The 20,007-nt window shown below is 47.5% G+C and overlaps 1 protein-coding gene across 4 annotated transcripts in view; it reads right to left on the bottom strand.

Moving 5' to 3' along the window:
- eIF2beta (eukaryotic translation initiation factor 2 subunit beta) overlaps positions 1-20,007 on the bottom strand; it is a 90,207-nt gene that overhangs the window by 10,348 nt on the left and 59,852 nt on the right. The gene's annotated exons all lie outside the window — the stretch shown is intronic.

The following is a 20,007-nucleotide window of genomic DNA, read 5'->3' as shown; positions in this document are numbered from 1 at the left end:
ACTAAAAATATATTGAAGCACAAAGTGTACATGTTAATTAAACAGAATTAGTGCATACTTTAACCATTCAGATCTGGTCACACACTGTCTAGTCGGAATCACTGATCGAGAGGTTCAACTGAGAATTATTGTTGCAGCCGCTGTCACTGCCCTCCCAAAGCGCATCGTCTTCGGTTTTAACGAGCGCATTCGAATGTTTCATTTTCTTGAAGTTCTCGACAATGCTGGGACAAACTAGGTTTCACGACAGGGCGATACCAAAGGATCTAAGCATTCGCACATAATTGAAAAGGCTCTCTCGAATGCCGGAAAACTTGTATTACCAAGCGTGCGCTCTTCTGCTTTCTCCCGCACCGATCGCGCTGATCGTCACATGTTGAAGAACTTCACACTGAAGTGCTTGGCAGCGGCACGGTTCCCGTTTTCTTCAGCAAAATTTATAACAGCAAGCTTGAATTTTGCCATATATATAATTACTTCAGCCCATCGCAAGAGAACAGCAAAACAAAAACGCGATGGATGGCAGCGAAACCTAAACTTTTAAAATCAACCAATCCTATGTTGCAATGCAGACGAGAGGCACAGTTGGCACGACAGGCCCTCGCACGCCTTCAATGCAGGAAGTTGTCTGTGCCTTGACGCAAGCATACATTCTGATGATAAAGATTGGAAGATAAATGGAGGCAAACGCTCGAGCAGTTCTGGTGGCCCATCAATAGGTTCAAGTGCTTAGGTACGATGTTCTAAGAGCCCTAGTTTGGGGGAAGTGCTTGGAAGAACGGGCTTTGCACTCGCAGCCCGTTTGATTGCGCTCGTCTGCTCAGCGAGGTGCGCGCTCATCCAAAATATTTTCAAGTCCCAAGTCTCCTCATGTACACGCCAGCGAGATGGCTCGGACGGGTCAGAGAGCGCGATATATACGAGTAAATATTTTTTTTCCGTAAAGCTGGCAAAATATTTGGTTGTGCAAATTATGCGAGGGCATCAATTATACGAGTAAATAAGGTGTAACACATAGCATTTCATGCTCATACCTCAACAATAAAGAATAATGAGTTTTTATTTGTACAGTTTTTGTTTGTACAACCCACAGATGACAACAGTTGATTAATTTGATTGATTGATTAATATGTGGGGTTTAACGACCCACAACCACCATATGATTATGAGAGACGCCGTAGTGGAGGGCTCCGGAAATTTCGACCACCTGGGGTTCTTTAACGTGCACCCAAATCTGAGCACACGGGCCTACAACATTTCCGCCTCAGATGACAACAGTGACCACTTTTACAACTGCACTGGTGACATGCCTGTGAGGTTTGGCCAGTGGTGAATTATCACATGACTGAGCGTGAGCAGCACTGCTTCGAAGAACTCTATACTCTTTGCTTTTGTTGGTAAGGTAGGTGTGAGCCAAGAAGCACCACTCAGTTCAGCCCCATACCTTCACTTTCATTGGCAAGCTTGCCATTTACATGTTCTCCATCGAAAGTTATGTGCACAGACTCCATTAATATCCCATCAGGTGGGTACCGATAGCTGGCATTCATTGGGCTAAACTAATGGCAAAAACAATACGGCCATGGAGAAAGAAAAAGGAAACAGATCCAATTTTTCCTGTCAAAATCTACAGATGGCGAAGCTCAATAGACCTTTTTCATAATTATAAAGCTACCTTTTGTACTATGCAGTTTGCTCAAGTGATGGCAGCTACAAATAAACCCCTCAATAAAGAAAGCCCTTAAAAACGAAGTTCACGTGGCAACAAAGAAATTTGGTGTCCTCAGCGAGCATCCATAGAATTCAATGCCATAAAGTTCAATGCCATAGAGTTCAATGCCACAGCTATGGCCTACTAAAAAGTACTCCTGGAATAACAAACATTTCAGGCAGTGATCTTCAAAATTTTTTTGCAACCCATGAGCTATTTGGGTAAATTGCAGCACCACTTATTCCACAAGCTGGGCACACACGTTTCCACCAACAAGCATTGATGCAACTATTACTGTTCACTTTTATAGGATGATGATGATAGCAACAAAACATTTTTTTTACTGAGAATATGCTAACGCTTCTGTTGACAGCCACATCAGCACACAACAATTTCAAGTTAATACACACAAAAGTGATGTCATGCTGGCAGACATTCTGTAAGACTACCCGATTACTTGCTGCCACGCATCTCTTCATGCACATGCCAAGATCTCCCACACTTTCCTTCCTTCAAGTGCTGCTTAGCATTTCAGAAAGATGCCCCCTCCTATGAACAAATGCAAGTTTTTGACCACTTAGGAAAAGTCTAAGATCATTGCTGAAGCTACGAAAGGAAAAAAGAAGGTGAATAACACAGTGGAGTTCTGTTGTACCATGCAGCTCGCTGTCTACTATTCTCAAACCGAAACACAGATAATGGCTGTCACTAAATTAGAGAATTGCATGTGCACAAAGAATATGAGCATGACGAAAGCAACAAAATGCCAGAAAGGCAAGCTGTTCTAGATACGTTTGACATCATTTCCTATGACACCTATGACAACGACGAAGCACCTATGACACCTATGACAACGACGAAGCTATGCACCTATGACAACGACGAAGCACCTATGGCACCTATGACAACGACGAAGCTATGCGAAGCTTGTATAGAGCTGTGAGACTCAAGCCATCAGGCTCCAAAAATGCAACATGAAACGGAGCATGATCAGTGACCCTTTACAATAAATTTTCGTTGTGCAAAGCAATTGGTTTTTGTATTTGTCTATTTTCGTGACAAAATAACGATTTTATTATTGAGTGGTTCGACTGTCGAAGCGCAGTCTGCTTGAGCTCCGATGTGGAAAATGTAGACTCAGCTCTCCTGACATAACTAAGCATTAGAGACAAGCTCCAGCATGTGCAAATAGCACCAAATCTCCACTTAAACATGACAAGTGCCACCATTAGTTGGGCGAATATAGCAGTGCAGGGAACTGCACTTGTGAATTATGAAAAGGGTCTATTTTATAGCGCATCAAAGTCGTTTCTGCTTGGCCTAACACTTCTTTTGATCCACTTTTTGCTGCTCTGTCAGGTTTTGTTTACATCACAAGTTGGCAACACAAGTAAAGCATCTTTGAATGCAGTCAGAAAGAAAAAACGGGAGCCGGCTTTCGGGTTCATTTATTTCAGGCATCAGGCCTTTCCTCAGAAGTGGACATAAGAGTGCCCATGAAATTTTCAACATCCAGGCCGGTAGCAGCAAAACATATTGCTACATGCATGCAAATTGAGATTCTAGGGGGCGACGCGCGTGTGTGCCTGACGAGAAAGACGAAGGGTGGTCTCCGCTCGGTGTCTAGTCTACCGGTCACGCCGGTGCTGCTGGCTTGAAATATATTTCATCCACAGCCTCGTCGATATGGCGCCTCTCTTCCGTAACATATTTGGTGGAGGTGGAACCTTCCCCGTTCTCACCACAAAGCTTCGCAGTGGCCGCACCGTCCAGCCTCCGGCCATGGCTTCTAATGATAACTCCCCCTCACCGCCATCACCTGGAGCACCAGCTACTACGTAACTTGCGATGTCCCACCCCCGTGATCCCGGTACGTTCACCCAGCCTGGCCTTGACGTCGACTACTGGCTCCGCATGTACAAGCGCGTTAGCCTGTCTCACGGATGGGACCCAACAATCATGCTCGCCAACAAAATCTTTTACTTGGATGGCACCCCGCGTGTACGGTTCGACCCTCATGAGGCCGAGCTTACCAGCTGGGACATCCTCAAGGACCGACTACGCGACATCTTTGGGAACCCGTCCGGTCGACAAACGGCCGCAGGACAAGAACTCACCACCTGAGTACAGTCATCAACCGAGTCGTATGTCTCGTACATACAGGACGTGCTTGCGTTGTGCCGCAAAGTGGACGAGCAAATGACCAAGAGCGACAAGGTGGGCCATATACTAAAGGGTATCGCAGACGATGCTTTCAACTTGCTCGTGTACAACAACGTCACGACCGTCGATATCATAATTAAGGAATGCCACCGCTTCGAAATGGCCAAAAAACGCAGAGTTTGGCCTCAATTTTCACGGCTCCCTAACACGGCTGTCGCATCAACCTGTACCGATCTTGGTGCCGCACCACCCTTGCACGAGAATGTCACACGCATCGTTCGGCGCGAGCTTGAGGCGGCCAGTCCGGCGCCGTTTCATGCACTTCCACTCAACCAAGGCACCATGCAAATACCTTCGGCGGTGTCAGTTACACAGGCAGTCGTGCGGCAAGACATTGCTAACCTTGGTTTTCCTGTCGCCTGCTCCGTCTCCCGACCGGACTACAGACCGATGCCAATAAATGCACCACGCCATGGCCCATACACTCTGCCCAGATCCCGCAATCCGACAGAGTGGAGAACAGCAGACGACAAGCCAATCTGCTTCCGCTGTCACCGAGTTGGCCATGTCTCCCGTTACTGCCGCAGCACTTGGACGCCCCCCATTGGGGCCAATTTTCTTCTTCTCCTCGGCCATACGTGGACCCCTGTCGGTATTCGCCCAGCCGTGAGTATCCTACTCCTGACACACCTAACAGCCGCTCTATCGTGCGTTTACCGTCACCGTAACGCCGCCGTTCTCCGTCGCCGCAACCCCGCCGCTATCCATCGCTGACTAACTATGGATCTTCCCGGATGGAAAACTAGATTATGCAGCTCCTGGAGGTAGTGCTGCATCAAGTGCGACTGACCCAAATCCTCCGTTGACGCTATCTACTATTAAGAACTTGCTGGAAGTGCATGTGGACGGTTTTTCTTTGACGGCTTTAGTTGACACTGGAGCTCAGGTGTCTATAATGAGTGCTCGTCTGTGTCGCCGCCTCAAAAATGTGCTCACACCTGCCGCAACACAAGCCATCCGTGTCGCCAATGATGGAACTGTAGCCGTCATTGGAATGTGTACCGCTGATATTAGCCTTGCCGGCCGCCATGTTCCTGTTTTATTTACCGTGCTCGACAGTTGCCCTCATGACGTCATCTTCGGGATGGACTTCATATCAACGCATTCTGCCCTGATTGACTGTTCCGCCGGCACTCCCTGTTTAGAACTTCCTCTTCTCCTGAATTCTCACCCTGAACTCCCGAACAGCTTCTGCACACTGACTTCTTCCGGATACCACCTAAAGCTCTCACATTCGTTAAATTGGCAACACCCTCTCCCGTGCCCGACGTTGATTATATCGTGACACCTATTCCCGATGTTCTCCTGGCGCGTGACATTACTGTCCCACACTCCGTCGTAACCATGGCCTCTAACCGAACATATTTACCCGTTATCAATTTCGGTTTTATAAAACAAGTGCTATCTCAAGGAACATCAGTCGCCACGCTAAGACCCTTAATTGACGACCACGTCACCTGTTTTGCGGCAGACGTATGTCCCGATCACCCACGTCACTCGCAGGATGCCACGTGCCTGGATGCAACCTTACGCTCCATGATCGCCCCGGACCTCGAACCTGAGAAGTTAGCCGCGCTCTGCCGTCTTCTGGCTTCATACCGCGACATATTCGACATAAACAGCCGTCCACTCGACCAGACTTCACTCGTCAAGCACCGCATTAACACAGGTGATTCTCGCCCCATTCATCGGCGACCATACCGGGTGTCTGCCACCGAGCGTAAAGTAATTCAACAAGAAGTCACCAAGATGCTAGCCGAAGGAATTATTGAACCCTCTTCGAGCCCTTCGGCACCCCCGCTGTGCTCATTAAAAAAAAAAGATGGCACGTGGCGCTTCTGCGTGGATTACCACCATCTGAATAGAATCACAAAAAAGGACGTTTACCCTTTACCTCGCATCGATGACACTCTAGATTGTCTCCACGACACCCGATACTTTTCTTCAATAGACCTACGTATGGCTACTGGTAGATTGCTGTTGACGAAAAAGACAAAGAGAAGACTGCATTTGTAACTCAAGACGGTCTATATAAGTTCAAGGTTATGCCGTTAGGGCTATGCAACGCCCCAGCCACGTTCGAGCGCATGATGGACTCTCTGCTACAAGGGTTCAAATGATCAACATGTCTTTGTTATCTTGACGATGTCGTTGTATATTCCCCAACATTTGAGACCCACCTTCAGCGTTTGTCAGCTATTCTCGACATATTCCGCACTGCAGGCCTTCAATTAAACTCGTCGAAGTGCCACTTCGAACGCCGGCAAATTACAGTGTTGGTCACCTTGTCCACGCATCTGGTGTGCAGCCGGACCCGGAGAAAATTCGTGCAATCACCAGTTTTCCTGTACCCCGGTCAGTTAAAGACGTCCGGAGTTTTGTAGCACTTTGTTCCTACTTTACAAGGTTTGTGAAAGGTTTCGCAACCATCGCTCGACCTCTCACTGAACTTCTGAAAAAAGACGGTACCCCACGTGGGGTACCGACCAAGCTGCTGCTTTTTCTCATCTAATCACGATTCTGACGACTCCACCTATATTGGCTCACTTTGACCCACCCGCTCCGACAAAAGTCCGAACCGATGCTAGTGGTCACGGGATTGGAGCCGTCCTTGCCCAACGACAACTGGGACACGACCGAATTGTCGCCTACGCTAGCCGCCTCCTCACAGCTGCGGAGTGCAACTATTCCATTACATAACCTGAGTGTCTCGCTCTTGTTTGGGCAGTCTCAAAGTTCTGCCCATATTTATATGGCATAAATTTCTCTGTAATAACTGACCATCATGCGCTATGTTGGCTTACGTCAGTGAAGGATCCTACTGGCCAACTTGGGCGCTGGGCTCTGTGACTTGAAGAGTATACCTACAGGGTGACGTACAAGTCCGGACGCCTACATCAGGACGCAGACTGTCTGTCCCGCTACCCGGTTGCTGAGTCGAGCAATATACTTGACAACGACACCGGCCCTTGCGTCTTTTCTCTTTCGCGAATGACATGCATCGGTGACGAGCAGCGCCGTGATGCGTCCTTGTGTGTTATCATTGAGCGCCTCGAATCACCATCTTCCAATCAGTCCCATCGCTCATTCGTGCTCCACGATGGTGTATTATACCGCCAAAATTTCGAGCCGGATTGACCGGCCCTGCTGCTTGTCATTCCGAAACACCTTCGCTCGGAAATTCTAAATGAACTTCATGACCTTCCGACTGCCAGTGACCTTGGTGTCTCACGCACTTATGACCGAATACGCCGACGCTTCTTCTGGCCAGGGCTTGCACGCTCAGTCAGAAGGTACGTTGCGGCTTGTGAGAAATGTCAGCGCCGCAAAATGCCATCGACACTTCCCGCCGGACGCCTTCAACCACTTGACATTCCGTTGGAACCGTTCTTCTGCGTTGGCTTGTACCTACTTGGCCCTTTCCCCTTGTCTTCCTCGGGAATAGCCGTGGCCACCGACTACACCACACGTTATGCCATCACACGAGCTCTTCTGACAAGCTGCGCCATAGATGTCGCCGACTTCCTCCTCAAAAACGTGATTTTGCAACACGGAGCTCCACGGCAGCTGCTTACAGACCGTGGCCGCACCTTTTTGTCGAAGGTGATAGCCGACATCTTGCAGTCCTGTCAAACGAGACACAAGCTGACTACATCATAGCATCCGCGAACCAATGGACTCACGGAGCGTCTAAATCGAACTCTTACAGACATGCTCGCTAAGTATGTTTCTGCCAACCACACCGACTGGGATCTCGCGTTGCCGTACGTCACATTTGCCTACAATTCTTCGCCCCATGACACTGCCGGTTACTCTCCATTTTTTCTGCTGTTTGGCCGAGAACCAACATTGCCTCTAGACACCGTCATACCGTCCCATGGAGTACCGACCAGTGAATATGCCATGGACGCTATCGCTCGGGCTGCTCACGCACGCGAAATCACCCGTACTGGCCTTCTGACCTCTCAAGAGAAGCAACGGCGCTTGTATGACCAACGACACCGCGACGTACACTTTCCGCCCGGTTCTTTGGTACTGCTCTGGTCTCCGACCCGTCAAGTTGGCTTGTCAGAAAAACTGCTTACTCGCTACACAGGCCCATACCTAGTCCTTCGTGTGGTTACTCCTGTAACATATGAAATTGGTCCTGCCACCCCGTTGCCTTCATGTGCCCAACAGGCTACCGATATTGTACATGTTGCGCGCTTGAAGCCCTACAACTCTCCTAGTGACGTTGACAATTAGATGCGCCGAGACGGTGCTTCTGCCCCCGTGGATTATGCTACATGCATGCAAATTGAGATTCTAGGGGGCAACGCGCGTGTGTGCCTGACGAGGAAGACGAAGGGTGGTCTCCGCTCGGTGTCTAGTCTACCGGTCACGCCGCTGCTGCTGGCTTGAAATATATTTCATCCACAGCCTCGTCGATACGGCGTCTCTCTTCCATAACAATATGCACAAAGCCACCTCTTCCAGTGCCCCATCTCCTGACTCAGTACAATCCTCTATTGTCGCGACCCATTGCCCCCCCCCCCCCCCCCCCCCAGTAGCCAATGTCCTCCTGCCTGTACTTGTGCAGGCTGGCTTCGCCCATCTGCGTAAGGTCTAAGGTCACCACCTTTTTTCAAACAAAAGACTGACCGTTCAACAAAAGGAGGAGACGAGCAATCAGGAGGTTAAAATAGTGTTGAACAATAGACGCTACATCAGGCTTTAAGCATACAGTGCTGCTTAATGTAACATTGCTTTTCCTGAGCCAAACAAACCTGATGTACAAACAAAAACAGCACACTGAGCTAACCTACTCGTCTAATTGCTGGCATTAAATACCCATGATTAGAATGACGCTTTGTTTACTACACTGAAAAAAAAAAGGGGGGCCAATGACGACAGGAGCGGGCTGGTAGCCGGACTGGTGTCTAAAAAACTAGCCAAGCCTGGTCTAAAACAAGACCGGTGGCAACACTAATTTGCCTTCCACAGCTGCGGGTAACAAAACGCATTTACACAATTGTAAGTCTACTTGAATGTAGGGCGACCCCCGAAAGTAGCACAACATAAAAAAACGAGAGGAGCATGAGCACATTTTAATTTAAATTTTGGGGGGAGCGCATATTTTACCCACTAATATGCGAAGGTGGCTTCACGGCAATACTTTGAAAGCTATGCAGAAAAGCTAGCTTTACAGAAATATGCGAAATCATTACTAGGAAGACTTCACAACTGAAACTCGTTTTCGATTCAAGGTCGACCCACCAACATTGGATTGTCGAATTAAAAAAAAAAAAGGGCTGACCTGCAATCGTGTAAATACAGTAAAAGACAGATGTAAGACAATTGCTTCTATAGCGAGTGAGGAGACACGAGACGACGTCGTGAAGGCGACTGACGTGGCCCATCTGACGTGCCAATCTTGTCACTTTATTCCAGCACTGAAGCGGAGCGGCAGCAGCTGCCTCGAGCAAGGCATAAGCTGTGCGGCGGCAAAGAAATAATGATGATGACACTACAAATTACTCCCCCCCCCCCCCCCCACATCAGATATGAACCCAGAATGAAAACAATGACACTGTATATACGAAGTGTGCAGGTCGAGAAACAAAAGGATCTGTGAGCAGTCTAGGTCGTCAGTGGGAATGTATTATCAGCAACCAGTGCGTCTCTGGCGGGGGACACTGGGAATGACGCAGCGGACGATGGTGGCGACGCAGGCACGCTGTTAGAAGGAGCGAGCGAAACCAATAACGTGGAAATCAGTAGGCGGTCGAGCAATTTCGCATTACAGCACGTCGAAACCTGAACATACAGCGGCTGCCGTGGTTCTGGCGGTTGCGTCGGCGCAGTACAACCAGGCCTGTAGCTTTGGACAGGTATAGTTATTGCTGGCGGGCAGAACCTCCCCAGCAATAACTATACCCGTCTAAAATACAACACGTCACCTGTGGCCATACGCCACAGGTGACGTGTTGATGGGGCCAGTAACAACGGAGGCTGTTATAGCTCTCCGGCTGCCGCTGCTGCCTCGTATGTCGTGTAGACGATCGACTAACAATTATACTTGCGCCAGATGTCGTTTGATGCGTTGGCGTAGGCAGGGCAGGTGAGCCAATCACACGCGCCGCGATATCTCCAGAGGTGGGTGTGTGGTGTCGCAGTTGTTGAAACTGTGGAGCATGTATTGTGTTCTAGTCCAGTCATTCTGTTTGGGTGCCAGCTACTCGAGAGGGCAGATGTTGGGGAAGACATGGAGGTGGCAGGCACGTGAAACGAATTTTCATACACGGGCTCCAAGAAAATGCACCTCTTGGAGGGGAGGTCAGTTGTAGTGGGCTTTTACCTCGTTGTCGTGGTCAGGTGCAAGGTTGGATGTTCCTGCGACCATATTGGAGGTAGAAGTGGTCATGCAGGGTAGTCAGGACGCGGTCAATGGAGGGCTGCAGGCCGCTTGGTACCCCGCGCTGCTACACAGGGGAAACCTGGAAGTCGTGGGCCCCCGAAAGCGGGCGGTAGGTGAGGCCGTAGCAGTCAAGCACAGCAGAGCACAGGGCGTTGCATGGCTGCCCCCTTGTGGTTGATGCGACAGCAAGACAACGAAACTCAACTGGCAGCGTGTCGAGCAAGATGGCGTGCATAAGTGGCTGGTCCGTGACGCCATTCACTGCAAGAACAGCGTCGAGCCACATAAACCATGCCTGGGGCAAGGTCGGGCAGAGTCGTGGAAGCAATGCAGCCGGAGGCTTGTTGAAAGACGCGTCCTCCGGGTCACCAGCAGTGTAGCGAGCAAGAAGACGTGAAACGACGTCGTGAAGGCGGCCGATGTAGCCATGCCAATCTCGCCCCTTCATCCCGGGGCAGAAGTAGAGCGGCGCCGGCTGCCAGCATCCGGCACGCCAGGTGCGTGAAGCCGTTCTGTGCTCGTGCAGCTCGAGCTAGGCATGAGCTGTGTGGCGGCTAATAAATGATGATGATGATGATGAATGACGACGCTACAGCTTCCTCTATCAATCAGAGATCGGTCAAGAAGCTATCCAGCAAGAAGCAAGAAAACAAGCAGCATAAAAATCGAGGAAAGTTCACAAAAAAAAAGCTTTACTTCAAAATTTTGCTGTTGGTGCTGGGTGGCAAGCTGTCGCACGAAGGCATTCACTATTGCTGAATGAACCTGCTTGACTAATGGCCGATCACCCAGGACCAAGGAAAAAAAAAGAACACCCTGAATTATTCGAAGACTAAATGAACGAATGAACAAAGACATAGCCAAAACTCAAACTTGAGCACCATAGCTTCAGGTGCTAAAATTCTGCACTGTAATAATGTGCTTTTCATGTAAATCCCATAATAAATCAAATGGAAAATTTTCGGAGTCTTTGTAAACTGTCAACAGTGCGTAATGACCACCATTTTTCTGCAAATTTTTTTCACTTAGATAAAGTTGTTTCTTTTTCTCTGCGTAAGCAAATTTGATATTGATAGAGCCTGATTTCTTCCACTGAGGTTCATCACACCCGGTCCATCTCACGTGGCCTTTTTTTTTTTTTTTGCTCTTCTCTCTTTTTTTTTTGGGGTGGGGGGTGGGGGTGGAATAGTCTTGCTGAGCTTGCATAGCATCACTTGTAATTTTTCTCTTACCAATCAGCATAGCAGTGCTGTGGCAATACCACAATTACACTGGTAAGTGTTTCATAGGTTGGCTAAACAGAGACAAAGATGTGGCAATCATCATTGCTGAACTCCACTGACACCCCTGTAGATATTAGTGAAAGGCACAACAGGCCATTAGCGCACCCAGGATTTCTTTTGGGGGGGGGGGGGGGAGGGGGTAAAACTTGAGATAAAACTAAAGTACCACATACTAAATAATTATTATAGATTATATTACCTGCAATTATTATTATTATTACTATTATTATTGAAATACCACGGTTCAGCTGATGCTTTATTCAAGCAACAGCAAGATGGCGGTGACGATGAAGAGAAACGAAGCGAAGACTGATGATGGTTATTGACAGATGAGAAAGATGAAGTCCAATGAATCCTTACACTAATTTCCCCCCGTCGACGGAAGCGGCCAGCCTGGCCGCGAATTAGGCTGTGGAACGCATACGATAGGGCTTGAGACGCGAAACGTGCACAATCGCTGTCCCGCGGCAGCGTTGATCAGTGGGGGCATGAACAGGTGTGACACGGTAGTTCACTGGTGAGGTCTGTTCGACAACTTGCCAAGATAGCGTGACTCAAGCTTCTCGCATAAGCCAGGCGTTTGCGCAGGAGTCCACAGAAGTACATCGTCACCAGGGGCGGTAGAGGACGCGGTGAGCGGCATCATAACGATGTTTACGATCTTCTTGGCTAGGTTCGGTGTTTACACGGGCAAGACGACGGCATTGAGCAACACGGGACAGAAACTGGTGGCAAACGAATGGTGAAGAGTTGACAGGGCCAGAAAAGAATGAAACGTCAAGTGGTGATGTCGATTGGCGTCCATATACTAGGAAAAATGAAGAATAGCCTGTGGTTAGTTGAACTGATGTATTATATGCATACGTGACAAAGGGAAGTATGGCATCCCAATTGCGATGGTCCGGTCGGATATACATAGACAGCATGTCGCACAGCATGCGATGAAATCTTTCCGTTAAGCCATTGGTTTGTGGGTGATAGCTAGATGTTGTTTTATAAACTGTTTTTGATGCTTGAAGAACTTCACTGAGCGTGCTTGAAAGAAATTCCCTGCCCTGGTCGCTCAAAAGAACATGAGGGGCTCCGTGACGTAGGTAAATAGCATTCAAGAAGAAAAAAGTTGCTACTTCGGAAAAAAGTTGCTACTCTCCAGCATTGGAGAGACATGTGAGCACTTAATCTAGGCGTTGCAGATGATCAGCAAAAGTGGAAGAAAACACGACGATATCATCAAGGTAGCATAAACAAGTTTTCCACTTGAGGCCACAAAGAACAGTGTCGATCATGCTTTCAATTGTGGCGGGAGCATTACATAGGCCAAATGGCATTACGTTAAATTTGTAGAGACCGTCCGGCATAGAAAAGGCGGTCTTTTCTTTGTCTGCTCCGTCCATTGGAATTAGCCAATATCCGGACGGAAGGTCAAGGGTGGAGAAGTATTGGGCGCCTTGCAGTGAGTCAAGTGCATCATCTATACGGCGCATCGGATTTGCATCCTTTCGGGTAATCTTGTTGAGCGTGCAGTAATCAACACAAAATCGTACCGATCCATCCTCCTTTTGTACCAACACAACAGGTGATGACCAAGAACTAGTAGAGGGTCGTATGATGTTTATTTTTAGCATATCGGTCACATTCTTCTCGATTTTGCGCTCGGCCAAGGAGACTTGGTAGGGACGACGGCGTACAACAGTCGTCACTTCAGTGTCGATGCCATGATGCGCAACTGTGGTCTGTCCTAGTGCCGAATCAATGGTGTCGAAGGAGGACTGGTGTTTCGTTAGCAAATTTAGCAACGCCTCACGTTGAGAAGCAGAAAGGTCAGTATTTATCCCGGGAGCAAAGGAGGAGGAATTAACAGACTGGCCCTGTTGTGGCTGAGCTGGCAAGGCGTCAAGAGAGACCAAAGCTACCGGTTGGGTATCTACATAACACGACAATGCAGAACCTTGGGGCAGGAGGACAGGCTCCTTGGTAGGGTTCAGGCCAAGGATTATCGCAGCACTGTCTTTGAACCGCACCAGGCTGGAGGGGAGTACAACACCGCGAGCTAGACAGTGGCTGAAAGGGGTGATAAGGACGTCACCATTGGCAATATTCGGAGAAGTGATGGTTGATTGATTTGTCGGGTTTAACGTCCCAAAACCACTATTTGATTATGAGAGACGCCGTAGTGGAGGGCTCCGGAAATTTCGACCACCTGGGGTTCTTTAACGTGCGCCCAAATCTGAGCACACGGGCCTACAACATTTCCGCCTCCATCGGAAATGCAGCCGCCGCAGCCGGGAATCGAACCCGCGACCTGCGGGTCAGCAGCCGAGTACCTTAGCCACTAGACCACCACGGCGGGGCGGAGAAGTGATGGTGATGAGTTGCTCCTGACCAGGGAGCAGTATGGAATCGGAAGCTGTGAAAAAACGCAATGGTTTCTCGTCAACGCGTTCGCTGCAGTGATCAGTCTCGGTCATCTTGACTACACGTTGATGGCAAGAAATTAATGCAGATGCTGATGAGAGAAAGTCCCAACCTAAAATTAGTTCATGAGCGCATGAAATTAAGACAGCGAAGGTGATGTGATGACGAATACCATCAATGAAGACAGGCAGACCGGAGAAGATTGGAGGCTCCCGAGGGGGGTTGTTGACCGGGCTGGGGTTGGCGGCGAGTGGTTGGGCCGGCGGGTGGTTCGGTTGGGCTTGCTCTTGCGCCATGGTGCTCTGCTGACGTAAGCGACGTCCCGAACGGAGCTCCAGGAGCTGGCTTTGGATGAAGAGAGGTCAAGAGATCGGGAAGCACCTCCACCACTTGAAATACCACGGTTCAGCCAACGCTTTATTCAAGCAACAGCAAGATGGCGCGGATGATGAGATACGAAGCGAAGACTGATGATGGTTATTGACAGATAAGGAAGATGAAGTCCAATGAATTCTTACATTATATACAATGATATGACGATGACCATTATATACAATGATATGACGATGACAACGATCTCCAAGTGTTCTTACCGGGAGACCTTGAGAAGGCCAAGAAACCATTCAATGAAGTAGTGCACGTACAAAATAAACGAGAAATCGAATAAAACAAGGCGTAACGTAGTTCTCAACATAGATGTCTAACAAATATTTATTTTTTCTAGCTTTTCAGCTCCGTTTAGTGATTCTGGTGCTGAAGTGTCAGCCGGCTGGCGGTCAAACAATGCTGTTTAAAAATAATATGACTTCTATGATAGAGCAAACAAAAGGAACGCAAGAAAGACACAGCGACACCTGGTGCAGTGTGCCTTCTTTGTGCCCGAATTATTGTGTATTTTGTCTTTTTACCTGAGTAATCAGTAAATGCGATACAAACAAGCCCCATTGGCAACGTTAGCAGTGAAAGAACTGCAACTGAGGATTTTCTGGATAATGCGAACAGAATATCCTATATATTTATTTAACTTCCTTTGAGCCTCGTCAGATTACAAGTATGAAAGTGCACCGTAAATATTAATTATAAGCTTTGCAGTATTCATTATAAAGAATATGTACAGCTCAACGCAGCGCACATGTAGTAAAATTCTGAGCTTACGGATCGACTGCATTATAACTACGCTTCTTCATCATCATCATCATCAGCCTGACTTCGTCCACTGCAGGACAAAGGCCTCTCTAATGTTCCGCCAGTTAACCCGGTCCTGTGCTTGCTGTTGCCAATTTATACCCACAAACTTCCTAATCTAATCTGCCCATCTAACCTTCTGTCTCCCCCTAACACCCTTGCCTTCTCTGGGAATCCAGTTAGTTACCATTGATGACCAGCGGTTATCCTGTCTACGCGCTACATACCCGGCCCATGTCCATTTCCTCATCTTGATTTTAACTATGATATCCTTAACCCCCGTTTGTTCCCTAATCCACTCTGCTCTCTTCTTGTCTTTTAAGGTTACACCTAACATATTTCTTTCCATTGCACGCAGCGTCGTCCTCAATTTATGCTGAACCCTCTTTGTAAGTCTCCAGGTTGCTGCTCCATAGCTAAGTATCGGCAAGATACAGATATTATATACCTTCCTCTTGAGGGATAGTGGCAATCTACCTGTCATTATTTGAGAGTGCTGGCCAAATGTGCTCCGCCCCATTCTTATTCTTCTAGTTACTTCAATCTCGTGGTTCGGCTCCACGGTTATTACCTGCCCTAAGTAGACATAGTCTTTTACAACTCGAAGTGCACTATTACTTATCTCGAAGCGCTGCTCTTTTCCGAGGTTGTTGTACATTACTTTCGTTTTCTGGAGATTAATTTTAAGACCTACCTTTCTGCTCTCCTGGTCTAACTCCGTAATCATGAGTTGCAATTTGTCCCCTGAGTTACTCAGCAATGCAATGTCATCGGCGAAGCGCAGGTTACTAAGGTACTCTCCATTAACTCTTATTCCTAACTGTTCCCATTCTAGGCTTCTGAAAACCTCCTGTAAACATGCGGTAAATAGCATTGGGGAGATTGTGTCCCCTGCCTTACACCCTTTTTGATTGATATTCTGTTGCTTTCTTTATGAAGCACTATTGTAGCATTTGATCCCCTGTAGATTTCTTCCAGGATGTTTATATATACTTCATCGACGCCCTGATTCTGCAGTGTCTGCAGGACGGCTGATATTTCTACTGAAATATCACGCTTACCGATGAAATAACTACGCTTACCGATTTGCAATGTCATTCGGGTGCTCAACTTTGGCGACTGAAGCATCCTCAGTGATGACTAATCAATAACGCATCTGTCGGTAGTATGTCCCGCGTAATCGCTTCCTTTTTGGCTGTAATCGAGGGTTCCTGTGCTGTTGCTGCATGTCTTGAATTTCAATTCGGAATCTTTTTCGGGAGGTCGGTGAGGATCGTGTTCGACTGGCACTTCAGCGATGCCTGTGGCCTGTTTGGAAGCGCACTACCTATGCACCTTCGCGCAGCAGACTCAGAGCACAAGTTGTAGCGAGCGAACTAAACGTATGCATGCATGGGTGACTGTCCTCCGATGTACCACGTGCAAGAAAGAAGGGGTAAAAGAAGAGAGCGTGACACATAGCTTCTGAAAAAAAAAAAAAAGCAAGGTGAACTCCACCAATATATCTTTTGCAAGTTCCCAAAGCCATTTTTTCTCATTATACCACTGCGTATTACTGCTCCCTTCTTCGCAACTGTAGGTTTTTCATGTCAGTCGTGCTTGCTGGGGTCCCTGCATGTGTGCGATGCGGGGTGGCTGGCGACCATGCTGGCGGTGCACACGCTATAAGGCTTGCTCAGAAATGCAGGAACCACAGCGTACGTATGTCCTTGAACTAATATCGCTATGTGCTTCTGCAGCAGAGCCTTCGCGGTTTGCGGTCGCTTTGACGAACGAGCCGCGCACAAGGTCGCTTTTCTTCTTGCCACTCCACTGTTCATTGTACGTCCGCTGTCAAGGAGAAAATGCACGACCCCTCTTCTGAAGACACCATTGGCCTGCGCAAGCCCCGAAGAAAACAGAAAACATGTGTTTCGAAGCGCCTTCTTATCTTTAGAACTTTGAGTGGGCATTGTCCCGACGTTTCGGAATGGATACGGTCCCTCTTTTAGAGTTTAAAGAGGGGAGGCACGAACCACCCGTCCCCATCCTCGGCTGCGGGCAACGCATTTGGAGTGTGAGAAGTCAGTGAGACTTCTTTGCTTTTTTTTTTTTTTACATTAGCTGAGTACATAAGCAGTTCTTCGAGCATGTGGTTTCACTTTGAAGACGCGTGCGCAGCATCGGTTTCGGTTTATATCTGGCCCTAGCTCGGTCTTTATCCCTCCGGTTTCGGAGTTCGAGTGTGTGTGGTCACAGCGAAAGTGGACGGGCCACTTGTGTTCTTGCTATCACCCGAGTTCGCTTCAAACGGGCGATGGTTTCGCTGGCTCCTCGGACAACGTTTCTGTCGTGGTGTTGATAGAAAGAATACTGATGCTGCATTTCTAAGATTGCATCGTTGCGTTTTTGGTTTGAATAAACAACCTTGGGTAATCATTTCTGGCGAGATTGCTAAATATATGTTTCTTTTTCTCTTTTTATAGTTGTGCACTACACTGGATTGCAGCTCTGTGTTTTACTGTCTTTACTACTGATGTATCGCGAATTTTCGCGTGGTCTGAAATGATGATATCAGTTAGGGTAGGTGTGTTTGCAGTTTTATTTTCAGGTTGCACGAACATCGAAAAGCGACAATGAGCCTCTGTTTTAAAAGAAACTGAATACTTGTTCAATAAATTTAGATAAAAGAATAAATGCAACTCAAGATCTTATGAAACGACAGTCCTTCAGATGAATCTGGTCCTTGAGAACATTCGGCTACGGTTGGAATGGAATAAAAATATGTTCCTTGGCGTGTTTCATTGTTATATTTGTCGCGGGGACATGCTCAGAGTTCCCGAGAAATTTTGTATATTTAACAAACTTGATGGATTGTGATGAGGCAAGAAAAAGAAGAGTCGCACAATGTATCTGGAAAGGCAAGGGTGCCTGAAATACTTCTTTCCTTTTTTTTGTTTCAGAGAATCGATAGTTAACTAATTTCATCCTGCGAACTTGAATTGTACACCGTTTGCACGTCAACAGTGATGCTAATTGGAAAGACTTTCAATCTAAAGAGCATTGTAGTGGCGACATGCGTTTGCCGTCGAATATGTGCCTTGGTTCTTCCTGTTTTGGGGAGCTCACTTATGGAAAAGAATGCTTTTTGGCAAGTAGTGTGCTTATTGTTGACTATTTAAAGGAAAACAAGCTACATGACGGACATAATTCATGTTCACTATAATGTAAAGCTTTTGGGAAAAAGTAACGAAACTGCCACCGGCATCGAAACTGGAAATGGGCACCATGTGTTTCACTTTTATAGCGAGTAAGGCCATTCAATGAACTTGCCTGTTATTTCTATAATATTAGCTTCATGACATTTTTATTTGAAGAAAGTTGCACATTTAAAGCAACTTGAGCATAATGTTATTACTTTGCAACTTCGTCACATCACACCCTTAGGGCCATTAAATCAAGCCTTGTGAGGCCTATAATTTAGTGGTATAGAGGCACTTGAGATCGTAATCTCTAATTGCATTAGGAGCGTCCAAGTGAACCAGGTATTTGCATGTATGCAAGTTAGTGCGGTAGATTTGCTCGTATGAACCGGATAATGTTATAAACGGTGAACAACACTGCAAACTCTTGTTCTGAACATACATGTATGAAAGGAAAAGAAGACAAACACCCATTTGTAGCACGAAGCCACAAGGAAATTTATACGGATTTCTCAGAAAGAAAGCCACTTAGTTGCCAAAAAATTCATTCTAGTACGTAGTTAAAACCAGGACCAACACCTATCTGGGGCAGCCATTCTGCCAACTGAGCTAACCAGGAAACTGGCATTTGACAGCGCGCGAGTGTACTCACCGACAACTCGAAGCACATGGACACAAGTATTACAAATGTATGTTGCAAATGTTGCTTCATTTGCAACATACAAGTAAGTAGCATTGCACACACAGCTGGTTGAGCTGCTGGATGTAATACATTTTGAAGTGGCATGCGCTGTGCACCGAAGCCAAGTCACACAGGGCATTGTCATTATACACAGCCCCTCGATTGATTGATTGATTTGCGGGGTTCAACGTCCCAAAACCAACATATGTTTATGAGAGACGCAGTAGTGGAGGGCTCCGGAAATTTCGACCACCTGGGGTTCTTTAACGTGCACCCAAATCTGAGCACACGGGCCTACGACATTTCTGCCTCCATCGGAAACGCAGCCGCCACAGCCAGGATTTGATCCCGCGACGTACGGGTCAGCAGCCGAGTACCTTAGCCACTAGACCACCGTGGCGGGGCATACAGCCTCTCTTCCACCAAGAATAAAATAAGAACGGTCAGACTGACGACTCGTGAAAGCACTTTTTTTGTACAAAGCTGCTTCACTGGAAGTGAACGCAGCTCTTTCAGTATAGGAGTAGATATGCGAATATGACATGATAGAATAAATCAGGCAATTTTGCCCTCAAGCCACATCTTGCATTGAAACAACTAGAAAACAATGCTCCTCTGATGGGGGGGGGGGGTTAACCTCTGGTGGGGAGAATTAAAACCCCCCGATTCCCACCCCTTCGGTGCACCACTGACGTAGGTGACTCGGCCGGCCTCTGGGTGGGGGGGGGGGGGGGGGAGGGTTACAACCCCCTAAACCCCCCAGTTCGTCCGTACACCAATGTAACAGGCTCAATAAAAAAGCCCAGGCATAACAAAACCAATGCAATGACTATAGCTTCCAATATTTTTCCACTGAGGTACACCTTTGTTATACTGAGATTTGGTAAAATGCTCAAACTATTATATGTCACTTTCAAAACATTTTAGCC

Source organism: Rhipicephalus microplus, chromosome X (assembly GCF_043290135.1).
Source record: "Rhipicephalus microplus isolate Deutch F79 chromosome X, USDA_Rmic, whole genome shotgun sequence".
NCBI classification, from domain to species: Eukaryota; Metazoa; Arthropoda; class Arachnida; order Ixodida; family Ixodidae; genus Rhipicephalus; species Rhipicephalus microplus.
This window is presented reverse-complemented; position numbering and strand designations above follow the sequence as displayed.